Genomic DNA, 12852 nt, shown 5'->3' on the forward strand with positions numbered 1-12852 from the left:
GATGGGGTGGGGGCGGGGAGAAGGGGAGGGAGGGCCCAGGAGGGAGAAGCGGAGGACTGGCGCTGGTACAGAGGAATCCTTGGTAGGGGGTGAGGGGGCGTGGTCTTGGTGGGTGAGAGGGAGGGAAAAAGCTGAGTGGGAGAGGGGAAGGGGAAGGTGAGGAATGGGAATGGCAGTTGGGAGCAAGGGAACTGAAAGTTCATGGTGAGGTCAGCAGGGCGAGTGACAGTACGGCGGGAGGTTAACAATTGAGACGCAGAAGCAATAAAGCAGTAGCAATGATATAAATAGGGGATTGCATCACAAGGTGCAGTGAAACAATCAATATGCTATGGCAATAATAAAATTGGTAGATAATGATGTCACAGAGAGCAGATACAAACTATTAAGTGCTGGAGTAGGGTGGGCCAGTTAAGGGGGGTCAGGGAGCAGAGATACCTGGGGAGAGGAGCGAACAGTCAACTAGCATGGGAGGGCTGAGGAGGTGCGAATGAGGTTGTCGTTAATGTAACATGGTGCTAACAAGGGCTTTTTACCTGGGGGCGGGGGGAGAGTCAGTCAGGACCGGACCGGGAAGGGGGGGATGAGGGGCACTTTAAGGAAGGTCGCCTAAGTGTGTGGGGGGGGGAGGTGGAGGCAGGGGGGCGTCCGTGGGGGCGCTGTGATGGCGGGCGTGCGGGCGGGCCTCTCGGGAACGGAGTCCCGGGCGTCTATGACGGCACTCTGAGGAGAGGATCCTTCCGGGAGCAGCAAGGCCGCGCAGTGTGATGGCGGGCAGGCGGGCCTCTCGGGAACGGAGTCCCGGGCGTCTATCTGACCTGGGCTTCACAGACTCCGTCCTCTCCTGGTTCTGCTCTTATCTCTCCGGTCGTTCTTTCTCAGTCTCTTTTGCAGGCTCCTCCTCCCCCTCCCATCCTCTTACTGTGGGGGTTCCCCAAGGTTCATTGCTTGGTCCCCTTCTGTTCTCAATCTACACGCACTCCCTTGGTGACCTCATTCACTCCCACGGCTTCAACTATCATCTCTACGCTGATGACACCCAGATCTACATCTCTGCCCCTGCTCTCTCCCCCTCTCTCCAGGCTTGCATCTCCTCCTGCCTTCAGGACATCTCCATCTGGATGTCTGCCTGCCACCTAAAGCTCAACATGTCGAAGACTGAACTCCTTGTTTTTCCTCCCAAACCTTGTCCTCTCCCTGACTTTCCCATCTCTGTTGACGGCACTACCATCCTTCCCGTCTCACAAGCCCGCAATCTTGGTGTCATCCTCGACTCCGCTCTCTCATTCACCCCTCACATCCAAGCCGTCACCAAAACCTGCCGGTCTCAGCTCCGCAACATTGCCAAGATCCACCCTTTCCTCTCCATCCATACCGCTACCCTGCTCGTTCAAGCCCGCATCCTATCCCGTCTGGACTACTGCACCAGCCTTCTCTCTGATCTCCCGTCCTCGTGTCTCTCCCCACTTCAATCCATACTTCATGCTCCTGCCCGTATTATCTTTGTCCAGAAACGCTCTGGGCATATTACTCCCCTCCTCAAAAATCTCCAGTGGCTACCAATCAATCTGCGCATCAGGCAGAAACTCCTCACCCTGGGCTTCAAGGCTCTCCATCACCTCGCCCCCTCCTACCTCACCTCCCTTCTCTCCTTCTACAGTCCAGCCCGCACCCTCCGCTCTTCCGCCGCCAATATCCTCACCGTACCTCGCTCTCGCCTGTCCCGCCATCGACCCCCGGCCCATGTCATTCCCCGGGCCTGGAATGCCCTCCCTCTGCCCATCAGCCAAGCTAGCTCTCTTCCTCCCTTCAAGGCCCTGCTGAGAGCTCACCTCCTCCAGGAGGCCTTCCCAGACTGAGCCCCTTCCTTCCTCTCCCCCCCGTCCCCCTCTCCATCCCCCCATCTTACCTCCTTCCCTTCCCCACAGCACCTGTATATATGTATATATGTTTGTACATATTCATTACTCTATTTATTTATTTATTTATTTATTTATTTATTTATTTATTTATTTATTTATTTATTTTACTTGTACATATCTATCCTATTTATTTTATTTTGTTAGCATGTTTGGTTTTATTCTCTGTCTCCCCCTTTTAGACTGTGAGTCCACTGTTGGGTAGGGACTGTCTCTGTATGTTGCCTATTTGTACTTCCCAAGCGCTTAGTACAGTGCTCTTCACATAGTAAGCGCTCAATAAATACGATTGATTGATTGATTGATTGATAGAAACAGAAAAAAGTCCAGAACACAAAACATTCTAATACTTTTGGATAATACTTCAATTTTAGGGGGTTAGATAAAACTACATAGGTCGTTTAGTTAGACTGCCACTCAATTGGCCACTTTCAACTGGCCATTTTCAAAATAAAGAAGGAAAAGTAGAGAAGGATTTCCAGGTTTTTGAAAAGGCAAAAACCAACGATTTTTCTTTTTGGAACCCATTTCACAAAGCTTAAATCATGGCACTACTTCCCAAAGAATGAGCCTTGAGAGAGAAAAGAGATAAGGAAAAGGGGGTCGATATGTGACAATGTGATCACAGGATGGCTGGGGGAAGAGGAGGAGAAGGGAAACAAGACAGGGAACCAATTTCAGGATCCTTCATTTTGGTAAGAAGCCCATGTTTTCTTATGGATTTTTTTTCGTGAAACTTAAAACTCTGTCATTTTTAGGCACAGGAGCACCCAGACTATATGTATGTGTCTGTGTGTTTGTGTATAGGCAAGCTTTTATATGTGGTATAGGGGTGTGTGTGTGTGTTTGTGTGTGTGTGTGTGTCTGTGTCTGTGCCTGTGTATGTGTGTCTGTGTGTGTGTGTCTGTGTGTGTAATGGAGAGTTGAGGAGATTTCTATGTGTGAGTCATGCATTGAGGTATCTTGTTCCCTGTCGACAAGCTGTGGTAGTAAGTGCTAAACAAATACCATTATTATTGTCCAGTCCTATGAAGGTGACAAGATGTGGTGGGAAAAATGTGAGTTCACTCATGCTAAACATTATTAGCAAATGATGAAAAAATAAAACACTTTCTTATCATTCCTTTACAGAATTTGCATTATTTGCTACCGATAGCACTTCCCCAGTTTCTTGAAATTATTTCTAACCATAGAAAATCTAGACACTACATATTTCACATTGCAATCATTTCGCTCATACAATATACAATTGTCAGTAAAGAGAATGTACCCACATAGACAGAGACCACATTCGCTAATGATGCATTAATTTGTCTGTGGTCACACTCAGTCTGGAGTGTACTTTCAGTAAACAATTCGTCGACTCTTTTAACATGAGCCACACAGATGCCATTCTTGGCCATCTCCTCTGTTAGGAACATAGCGAAAGTCTTCCCTCGAATGTCACTGACGACCAGTAGACCGATCCAGACACAATGAAAATGTTTCATAAGATGGATCACCCCCAAGGGCAGATCTGAGGAACACTCAGAGATCTGATAAAGAGATGATAATCAGGACTTATCTCTGAGATCTGGGTCCTTTGGGCCATAGGAAATCTACAGGAGAGACAGAGCCAGGGAAGGGGGGACTCTGGAGTGGAGATATGGACAGGCAGACAGCATCATTCCGTGTTCCTGAATCGATCAATCAATCCATGGTATTTGATTAGCGCTTACTAGGTGTAGAGCCCTGTACAACACTCTTGGGGGAGTACAGCAGAGGTGGGAGACAGGTTCCTGTTCACAGGAGGCTTATAGTCTACAGTGAGTCTGCCTACACCATTCTGAGCAAAGACACCAATACATTTTATTGATTCTGACTCCTTAAGAGGATTTCCTGGCCTTGGAATGTCCATGGGATAGTGCTCAGTGCAGTGGTTGGCACATGGTAAGTGTTAAAGAAATAAAATAAAACAGCAACAGTGAGAGTTGCAGCAGACTAATGCTTCTCTGCCCCTTGTGGTCAGGATTCCTCACCTGGGAGAGCTTATAGAGTCCCAGAAGTGCAGATCCTGTCGTGGACACTGCTGATGACATCCCTCCTATGATAGCCAATAGCTTGTCCCGCTGCTCTGACTCACAGCTGTAGTTGTAAACCCTCCCGGATCTCCTCGAGAGCAGAGCCATAGAGCTCTAGGCCACCATCGGTCACAGGAAGTGGAAACTGAAGAGGTAGAAGCCCAGAGAAATATTGAGTAACCGGCTGGGGTCCTTGTTGATCTCCTCAACAGCAAACACCAGGGCTATGAGATGCTGGTAGTGTTTTGTGAAGTATCGGTAATTGGGAATCAATCAATCGTATTTATTGAGCGCTTATTGTGTGCAGAGCACTGTACTAAGCGCTTGGGAAGTACACGTTGGCAACATATAGAGACGGTCCCTACCCAAGACTGGGCTCACAGTCTAGAAGAACAAAACAGAGAACAAAGAACACAGAGAACAAAACAAAACATATTAACAAAATAAAATAAGTAGAATAGATATGTACAAGTAAAATAGGATGAGAGATGGCACTGAAGTGTCGGGGTATAGTGGAAAGAGCACACACCTCGTGGTTGAGGAACTCTGGGCCTCAGTTATTCCATCTGTGAAATGGGGATGGAGACTGTGATCCCCATGTGAGACAGGGACTATAGTCAATCGTATTTATTGAGCGCTTACTGTGTGCAGAGCACCAGATAAGCTCATATATATCTCTGGGCTTTCTACAGTGCCTGGCACCTAGGAAGTGCTTAACAAATACCACTGGGGTAAACAAAACGGGTGTTGAACTGTCGAGCAGCAGTGGGACAGGGATGGGAAGGAGAAAGCCCCCTGGTGCTACAGACAAAGTGGGAAGTGAGTTCAAACCTTCTCTGTATCTCTCTCGGGGAAAGCCGCAAGGCCAAACCACATTCGCCAAACTAGCTCTCTTCCTCCCTTCAAAGTCCTACTGAGAGCTCACCTCCTCCAAGAGTCCTTTCCAGACTGAGCCCCCTTTTTCCTCTCTTCCTCCCCTCCCCATCGCCCCCCCATCCTACCTAGTTGGGTGAGTCAATCAGAGATTTTGATTTAGCACTTTCTGTATGCAGAGCACCGTACTAAGCACTTGAGAGAAGGCAATATATACCAATCCGAATGGAACAGGTTGTGGGTGTGGTCTCGTGTCTGCTTGATGCAAAAAGTGACCTTAGGAAGAAATGCAGTCAGGGAAAGCAGCAGGAAGAAGATCGACACAACAACATCGCTAAGATCCGCCCTTTCTTCTCCATCCAAAGCACTAACTTTCTGGTTCAATCTCTCATCCTATCCCGACTGGATTACTACATCAGCCTCCTTTCTGATTTCCCATCTTCCTGTCTCTACCCGCTTCAGTCTATACTTCACTCTGCTGCCCGGATTATCTTTGTATAGAAACACTTTGGGCATGTCACTCCCCTCCGCAAAAATATTCAAGTGGTTGCCTGTCAACCTACGAATCAAGGAAAAACTCCTGATTCTCGGCTTCAAGTCTCACCTCGCCCACTCCTACCTCACTTCCCTTCTCTCCTTCTACAGCCCAGCCCGCACCCTCTGCTCTTATGCCATTAACCTCCTCACTGTGCCTCGTTCTCACCTGTCCCTCCATCGACCCGTGGCCCACGTCCTTTCCCTGGCCTGGAATGCCATCCCTCCACACATTCGCCAAACTAGCTCTCTTCCTCACTTCAAAGTCCTACTGAGAGCTCACCTCCTCCAAGAGTCCTTCCCAGACTGAGCCTCATTTTTCCTCTCCTCCTGCCCTCCCCATCGCCCCCCCATCCTACCTCCTTCCCCTCCCCACAGCACTTGTGTATATTTGTACATATTTATTACTTTATTTATTTTACTTGTACATAGCATATGCATATAGCTATAATTCTATTTATTCTGATGGGTTTGATACCTATCTACTTGTTTTGCTTTGTTGTGTGTCTCCCCTTTCTAGACTGTGAGCCCGTTGCTGGGTAGGGACCGTCTCTTTATGTTGCCAACTTGTACTTCCCAAGCGCTTAGTACAGTGTTCTGCACACAATAAGTGTTCAATAAATACGATTGAATGAATGAATTAATTAATTAATGAAAACAAATGAGGGAATTCATAGTTCTGAAATCGTTCTGACTGCAGCAAATTCTCTGGACTCGTTGAGTCCTCTGAACTATGAGGAGCTCCTTGTGGGTACAGAACGTTTTTCCAAACTCTGATATATTGTATTTTCCCATCACTTATACGTGGTAATCAATCAATCGATAAATCAATGGTATTTATTGAGGGCTTGCTATATGCAGAGCACTAAACTAAGCGCTTAGTACTAGGTGCCCAGGGCAGGGAAAGTATCCACCACTTTGATTATTATTTGATTAGCACTTCAGTGCCCTGCCACACAGTAAGGCCTCAATAACCACCAGTGATTGATTGGAGTTCCCTGAATAGCTATATATGGCCCTTGCCTATAGACGTTAATGTCATCCGTGCCCCAGTACTCGTGCCCACAGCCCTTCCTTTCTCCCCCATCCAATGGTGCCGCCACCCCCTCTGCTCTCTTCCTACCTACATCCTGGGTAACGCAAACACTTACTCTATGGATTCTGGAAAGACAAGTGGCCGTTCCATGAAGTTCTCAAAGGAACAAAAGTGACTCATAATCACATCCAGAGAGACGAGTCCTCCAATCACCACATCTTCATCCTTGTAGAAGCCGCTGGAATGATTTCTCTCCAAGGTGCAAGGAGGGTTGACCATCCCACACTGGACACCACTGAGCTAGGAGAATAGGATAGTCCACAGAAGACTAAGCCTCATGGCCACAGCCCTAAAACACAAAGGGAAAACTACTCACTGGAGGGACAGTTTGATCCAGAGGCTGACAGGTTGAGATTAGAGAGTTATTCAGCATTTCAGGCTCCCCTGAGGATTCATTCCACACACTGGTGCAGTGCCTGGATGGAGATGGACCTCAATCCAGGACTGCAGTGGGAGTGGATCGGGGTGGGGGGGGATATTTATAGGGGTACCTTTACCTGATGGAACAGTTACTGGTTCCACCTGATGATCTTTGATTTCGGTGGCTTAAGTGACTTGGGGCTCCTCTTCCTCCTTGCTCTCCTGGTCCCTGCCTTCCTCCCAGAGAGGCCATGATCACAATCACTGAGAAATACCAGCCTGCATACTCATACTCATACTGCATACTCATAACTGGACAAACAAGAGCTGAAAACGTGTCTCCCAAATCTGTTGCCTTGTACTCTCCCAAGTACTTAGTATAGAATAAACATTCGATAAATACCATTGATTAATCCTCTAGACCATAAACTCTTTGTGGGCAGGAAACACATCTACCAACTCTGTTGTATAGTTCTCACCCAGGTGCTTAGTAACAATAATAATAATGATGATGGCATTTATTAAGCGCTTACTATGTGCAAAGCACTGTTCTAAGTGCTGGGGAGGTTACAAGGTGTACATATTGTCCCACAGGGGGCTCACAGTCTTAATCCCCATTTTACAGATGAGACTACTGAGGCCCAGAGAAGGTAAGTGACGTGCCTAACGTCACACAGCTGACAACTGGAAGAGCCGGGATATAAACCCATGACCTCTGACTCCAAAGCCTGGGATCTTTCCACTGAGCCACGCTGTTTCTCATGTACAGTGCTCATCACATAATCAATAAAGACCGCTGGTTGATAGTGGGCAGGGAACATGTCTGTCAACTCTGTTGCATTGTATTCTCCCAGGTGCTTAATGCAGTGCTCTGCACACAGTGAGGGCTCAATACTATGGATTGGTCGTGGGCAGGGAACCGGCCTGCCAACTATTTTATATTGTACTCTCCCCAGTGCTTATTGCAGAGTTCTGCACCCTGTAAGTACTCCATAAACACCATGGATTGATTGTGGGCAGGGAACTTATCTACCTAGACTATTGCATTGGACTCTCCCACATGCTTAGTACAGTGCTCTCCACAGATTTACTTCTCAATAAATACCATTGATTGAATGATATGTAGAACATCCAGAAGGAGCCTAAGACACTGGGACTTCAGTGGAAGCAGGTCTCTAAAAGGAGCCAGGAACTTTCTCAAACACAAAACAACAAAGTGTCTTCAGGCTGCGTGTCCCTTTGACAATAAATTCTTGTGCTTTCTGGAGAATTTCCAGTGTCAGAGACAGAGAAGAATGGCGCAGTGGAATGAGCATGAACCCGTTAATCAGAGAAACTAATAGTAATAGTTAACTTGTAACTATCCCAGCCCTTAGAACGATGTTCAACGCATCTTAAGCGCTTAACCAATAGCATGAAAAAGAGGGATATAAGGAAGGTTCTGAGCAGATGTGGGGAGGGATTTCAAGGCAGGTGAAACAGGAAACAGGAGCTTTGAGAAGGAGGTGTAGAGGGTGAGCTTCTGATGAATGAAGAGTACAAGCTGTAGACTTTGAATTTTTTTATTTTTGGATTGTGTATCCCACCTGTGTACCCAGTGTTAGCATAGTTTTCTGCACGGGATGCACTTAATAAACATTACAGCTACTACTACTACTGGAAGCAGTGTTGCCTAATGGCGAGAGCACGGTTTGGGAGTCAGAGGATGTGGGTTCTAATCCACTTGTCTGCAATGTGACCATGGGCAAGCCATTTCACATCACTTCACTTCACTTCTCTGTACCTCAGTTACCTTATCTGTAAAATTGGGGATCAAGACGGTGAGCCTTATGTGGGACAGGGTCTGTGTCCATCTACTTTACATCTACCCCAGTGCTTAGAACAGAGCTTGGCATATTAGCACTTAGCAAATATCATATTACTACTACTATTACTATTACTACTGCTACTGCAATGACTACTACTATCACTACTAACACTACTATTAAATCATATTTATTGAGCACTTACTGTGTGCAGAGCACTGTACTAATCACTTGGGAGAGTATAAGACAACAATGAACATACATATTCCCTGCCCACAACGAGTTTACAGTCTAGAAGACTAGCTTACAATCTAGAGGATGAGCTTACTCTATTACCAGTACTACTATTCCTACTACTACCACTACTCTGACCATTCCACTTTCTGATCCAGTCATTCAAACAGGGAACTCCCTATCTGCCCTTCCTCCTACCCCATTTTACATCTTAAGTAGGACTTATTAACTGAAAGACAATTGTTACAGTCTTTGCCCCACCAACACATTGGAGACTGTAGTGTCCAAGGTGCCAGGAAGCCTATCTGATTTGACTGTGTAATTTTTTGAAAGCTTGGAAGAATACCTTGGTACTATTATCTTTTAATTCTTCAGAAGAGGTCTCGAGTGTCCTCATCGTTGCCGTCACTACCCTCTACGTGGTACATCTACACCTCCATGTATTTCTTCCTCACGCCCCCCTCCAGTCTGGCTTCCGTCCCCTACATTCCACGGAAACTGCCCTCTCAAAGGTCACCAATGGCCTCCTGCTCCGGGCAGCAGCATGAAGTATGGATTGAAGTGGAGAGAGACACGAGGATGGGAGATCAGAGAGAAGGCTGATGCAGTAGTCCAGACGAGATAGGATGAGAGCTTGAATGAGCAGGGTAGCGGTTGGGATGGAGAGGAAAGGGCGGATCTTGGCAATGTTGCGGAGCTGAGACCGGCAGGTTTTGGTCACGGCTTGGATGTGAGGGGTGAATGAGAGAGCGGAGTCGAGGATGACACCAAGGTTGCGGGCTTGTGAGACGGGAAGGATGGTAGTGCCGTCAAGATGGGAAAGTCAGGGAGAGGGCAAGGTTTGGGAGGGAAGACAAGGAGTTCAGTCTTTGACATGTTGACCTTTAGGTGGCGGGCAGACATCCAAATGGAGATGTCCTGAAGGCAGGAGGAGATGCGAGCCTGGAGAGAGGGGGAGAGAGCAGGGGCAGAGATGTAGATCTGGGTGTTATCAGCATAGAGATGATAGTTGAAGACGTGGGAGCGAATGAGGTCACCAAGGGAGTGCGTGTAGATCAAGAACAGAAGGGGACCAAGCATTGAACCTATGGGAACCCCCACAGTAAGAGGATGGGAGGGGGAGGAGGAACCTGCAAAAGAGACTGAGAAAGAACGACCGGAGAGGTAAGAGGAGAACCAGGAGAGGACGGAGTCTGTGAAGCCAAGGTCAGATAACGTATTGAGAAGAAGGGGGTGGTCCGCAGTGTCAAAGGCAGCTGAGAGGTCGAGGAGGATTAGGACAGAGTATGTGCCGTTGGATTTGGCAAGCAGGAGGTCATTGGTGACCTTTGAGAGGGCAGTTTCCGTGGAATGTAGGGGACGGATCTCTCCAGGGCTGTCTCGGAGGGTTCAATTAGAAAGCGATAATGAAGAGGAGACTTCTAGGCTCATTCTAGTCCCAGGATTTGTAAATCAGGGAAGGAAGCCAGAGACTTCCAAGTATAGGGTCCGAGTGAATGAATGTTAAGTGATCCGCTCAGCTACACACATCCTAATCACCCCCTGAGGGAGAGGAGAAAGGAGGGAGGAAGTTTGCCTAGCCTTGTTTTCTCGGAGAGTGGCTGCAGGCAAGTTAGCTGTTCATCACCTGGAACGTCAGAGATGGGTATTATTATTATTATGGTATTTGTTAAGCACTTACTAAGTGCCAGGCACTGTACTAAGCACTAGGGTGGATACAAGATAATTGGGTTGAACACAGCCCACGTGGGGCTCACAGTCTCAATCCCCATTTTACAGATGAGGTAGCTGAGGCATGGAAAAGGAAATGACTTGCCCAAGGTCACACAGTAGACAAGCGCTTGGCACATACTAGACACTTAACAAATACCATTATTATTATTATTATTATAACACTGATCGTGATCATCTGCCACCCATAGAGGAGGATGTGGAGAAGTGAGAAGCAGCGTGGCTCAGTGGAAAGAGCACGAGCTTTGGAGTCAGAGGTCATGGGTTCAAATCCCCGCTCCACCAATTGTCAGCTGTGTGACTTTGGGCAAGTCACTTAACTTCTCTGTGCCTCAGTTACCTCATCGGTAAAATGGGGATTAAAACTGTGAGCCCCTCGTGGGACAACCTGATCACCTTGTAACCTTCCCAGCATTTAGAATAGTGCTTTGCACATAGTCAGGGCTTAACAAATACCATTATTATCATTAGTATTATTATTATTGAGTGGTGGAGCTGGGATTAGAACCCAGGTCCTTCTTATTACCAGGCCGGTGTTCTATCCAATGAGTTCCTGGGAGAACTGGAGAAAGAGTTCTTAAAAATAGTTCACCAGGGAGCACTGGAGAAAGAATGGCGGGCATCCCCAAGTTGGAAAATCATGATATTTATTGAGCACTTACTGTGGGCAGAGCCCTGAACTAAGCACTTGAAAGAACACAATAGAGTTTGTACATGTGTACATATGTTCCCTGTCCACAAAGAGCTTACAGTCTAGAGGAATCCGATTGGACACAGCCTCTGTCCCACAGTCTAAATAGGCGAGGGAACAAGTATTGAGTCCCCATGTTTCAGTTGAGGGAACAGAAACAGAGAAGTTAAATGAATTGCTCAAGGTCACACTGCAAGCGATTGACAGAGCTGGAATTAAAACTCAGGTCCTCTGATCCCCAGGCCCCTGCTCTTTCCATGAGGGCATGCTGCTTTGTTGATGAAATTTTGGAAATGAATGGGAAGTGTTTTCTAGATTGTAAGCTTGTTGTTGGCAGAGAACGTGTCTACAAACTCTGATTGTATTGTCCCAAGTGCTTAGCACATACAGTTCTCTGCCCACAGTAAGTGCTCAATAAGCACCATTGATTGTTATCTAGGGCGGAGGAATTTCTCAGAAGAAATGAACACCTTGATCCTCAGGAGCCCTTGACTTCCTAGTCTAAGGCAAATAAACACCAACTGTAGAATCCTCCTGATTGACCTCAAAAACTTCCCTACTTTGGCAGTAATTAGTCAATGGTATTAACATTGGAGAAGCTGGATTCTGGCTCCATAACATCATAAAAAAGCGACCAGTGACACATCCTGCCTCTGGCCTGGAACGTCCCTCCTTTTCATATACCCGACAGATGATTACTCCCCTCACTTTCAAAGAATTATTGAAGGCACATCTTCTCCAAGAGGACTTTCCCAACTAGGCCCTCATTTCCTCTTCTCCCTCTCCCTTCTGTGTCATCTTTGCACTTGGATTGGCACCCCTCTCTCAGCCCCACATAACTTATCTACCTATCCATAATGTATTCATTTACATAAATGTCTGTCTCCTCCTCTAGATTGATGTGTGCTCATTGTGGGCAGGGATCATATCTACCAACTCTATTGTATCATACTTTTCCAATGCTAGGTACAGTGAGCTGCACACAGTAAGTGCTCGATAAATACCACTGATTGATTAATTGTCTCTCCCCCTCTAAACCACAAGTTTATTGTAGACAGGAAATGTGTCTACGAACTGCTGCATCGTACTACCCCGAGTACTTAGTACGGTGCTCTGCACAGAGTAAGTGCTCAATAAGTACTATTGATTGATAGGGCCACACAAGGGCAATGGAGACCTACTAACCTACCCAGCAACTACCAATAAGCTGTCAGTACCTTGTGGGCAGGGAAGGTGTCTACCGATTCTGTTGTATTTTATTCCAAGTTCTTAGTACAGTGTTCTTCACACATTTAGTGTTCAATTAAAACTATTGATTGATTGATCAATCTTTTCCTACCCATTCTTGTCAATGAGGACCAAGTTGAGATCCCTCCCCTGGAGCCTAAAGATTTCATCCTCAGAAGGGAGGCCTGTCACCTCCCTCCCATAATGCCTTGCTGATGACCAGTGAATCTGAAGTGTACCCACCCATTGACCAGAGTGGAAAGTAGCTTTGTAGCCTGCATTTCCTGGATCACCTAGAACTCCAGAGATTAGGCTTCTCATT

The 12852-nt window shown here is 46.8% G+C and overlaps 1 pseudogene; it reads right to left on the minus strand.

Annotated features, from left to right (window-relative positions):
* Positions 1-3213: 3213 nt before the first annotated feature.
* Positions 3214-9278, minus strand: LOC119921279 (annotated as a pseudogene).
* Positions 9279-12852: the final 3574 nt, after the last annotated feature.

This window comes from Tachyglossus aculeatus (genome assembly GCF_015852505.1).
Source record: "Tachyglossus aculeatus isolate mTacAcu1 chromosome 12 unlocalized genomic scaffold, mTacAcu1.pri SUPER_6_unloc_2, whole genome shotgun sequence".
Classification (NCBI taxonomy): domain Eukaryota; kingdom Metazoa; phylum Chordata; class Mammalia; order Monotremata; family Tachyglossidae; genus Tachyglossus; species Tachyglossus aculeatus.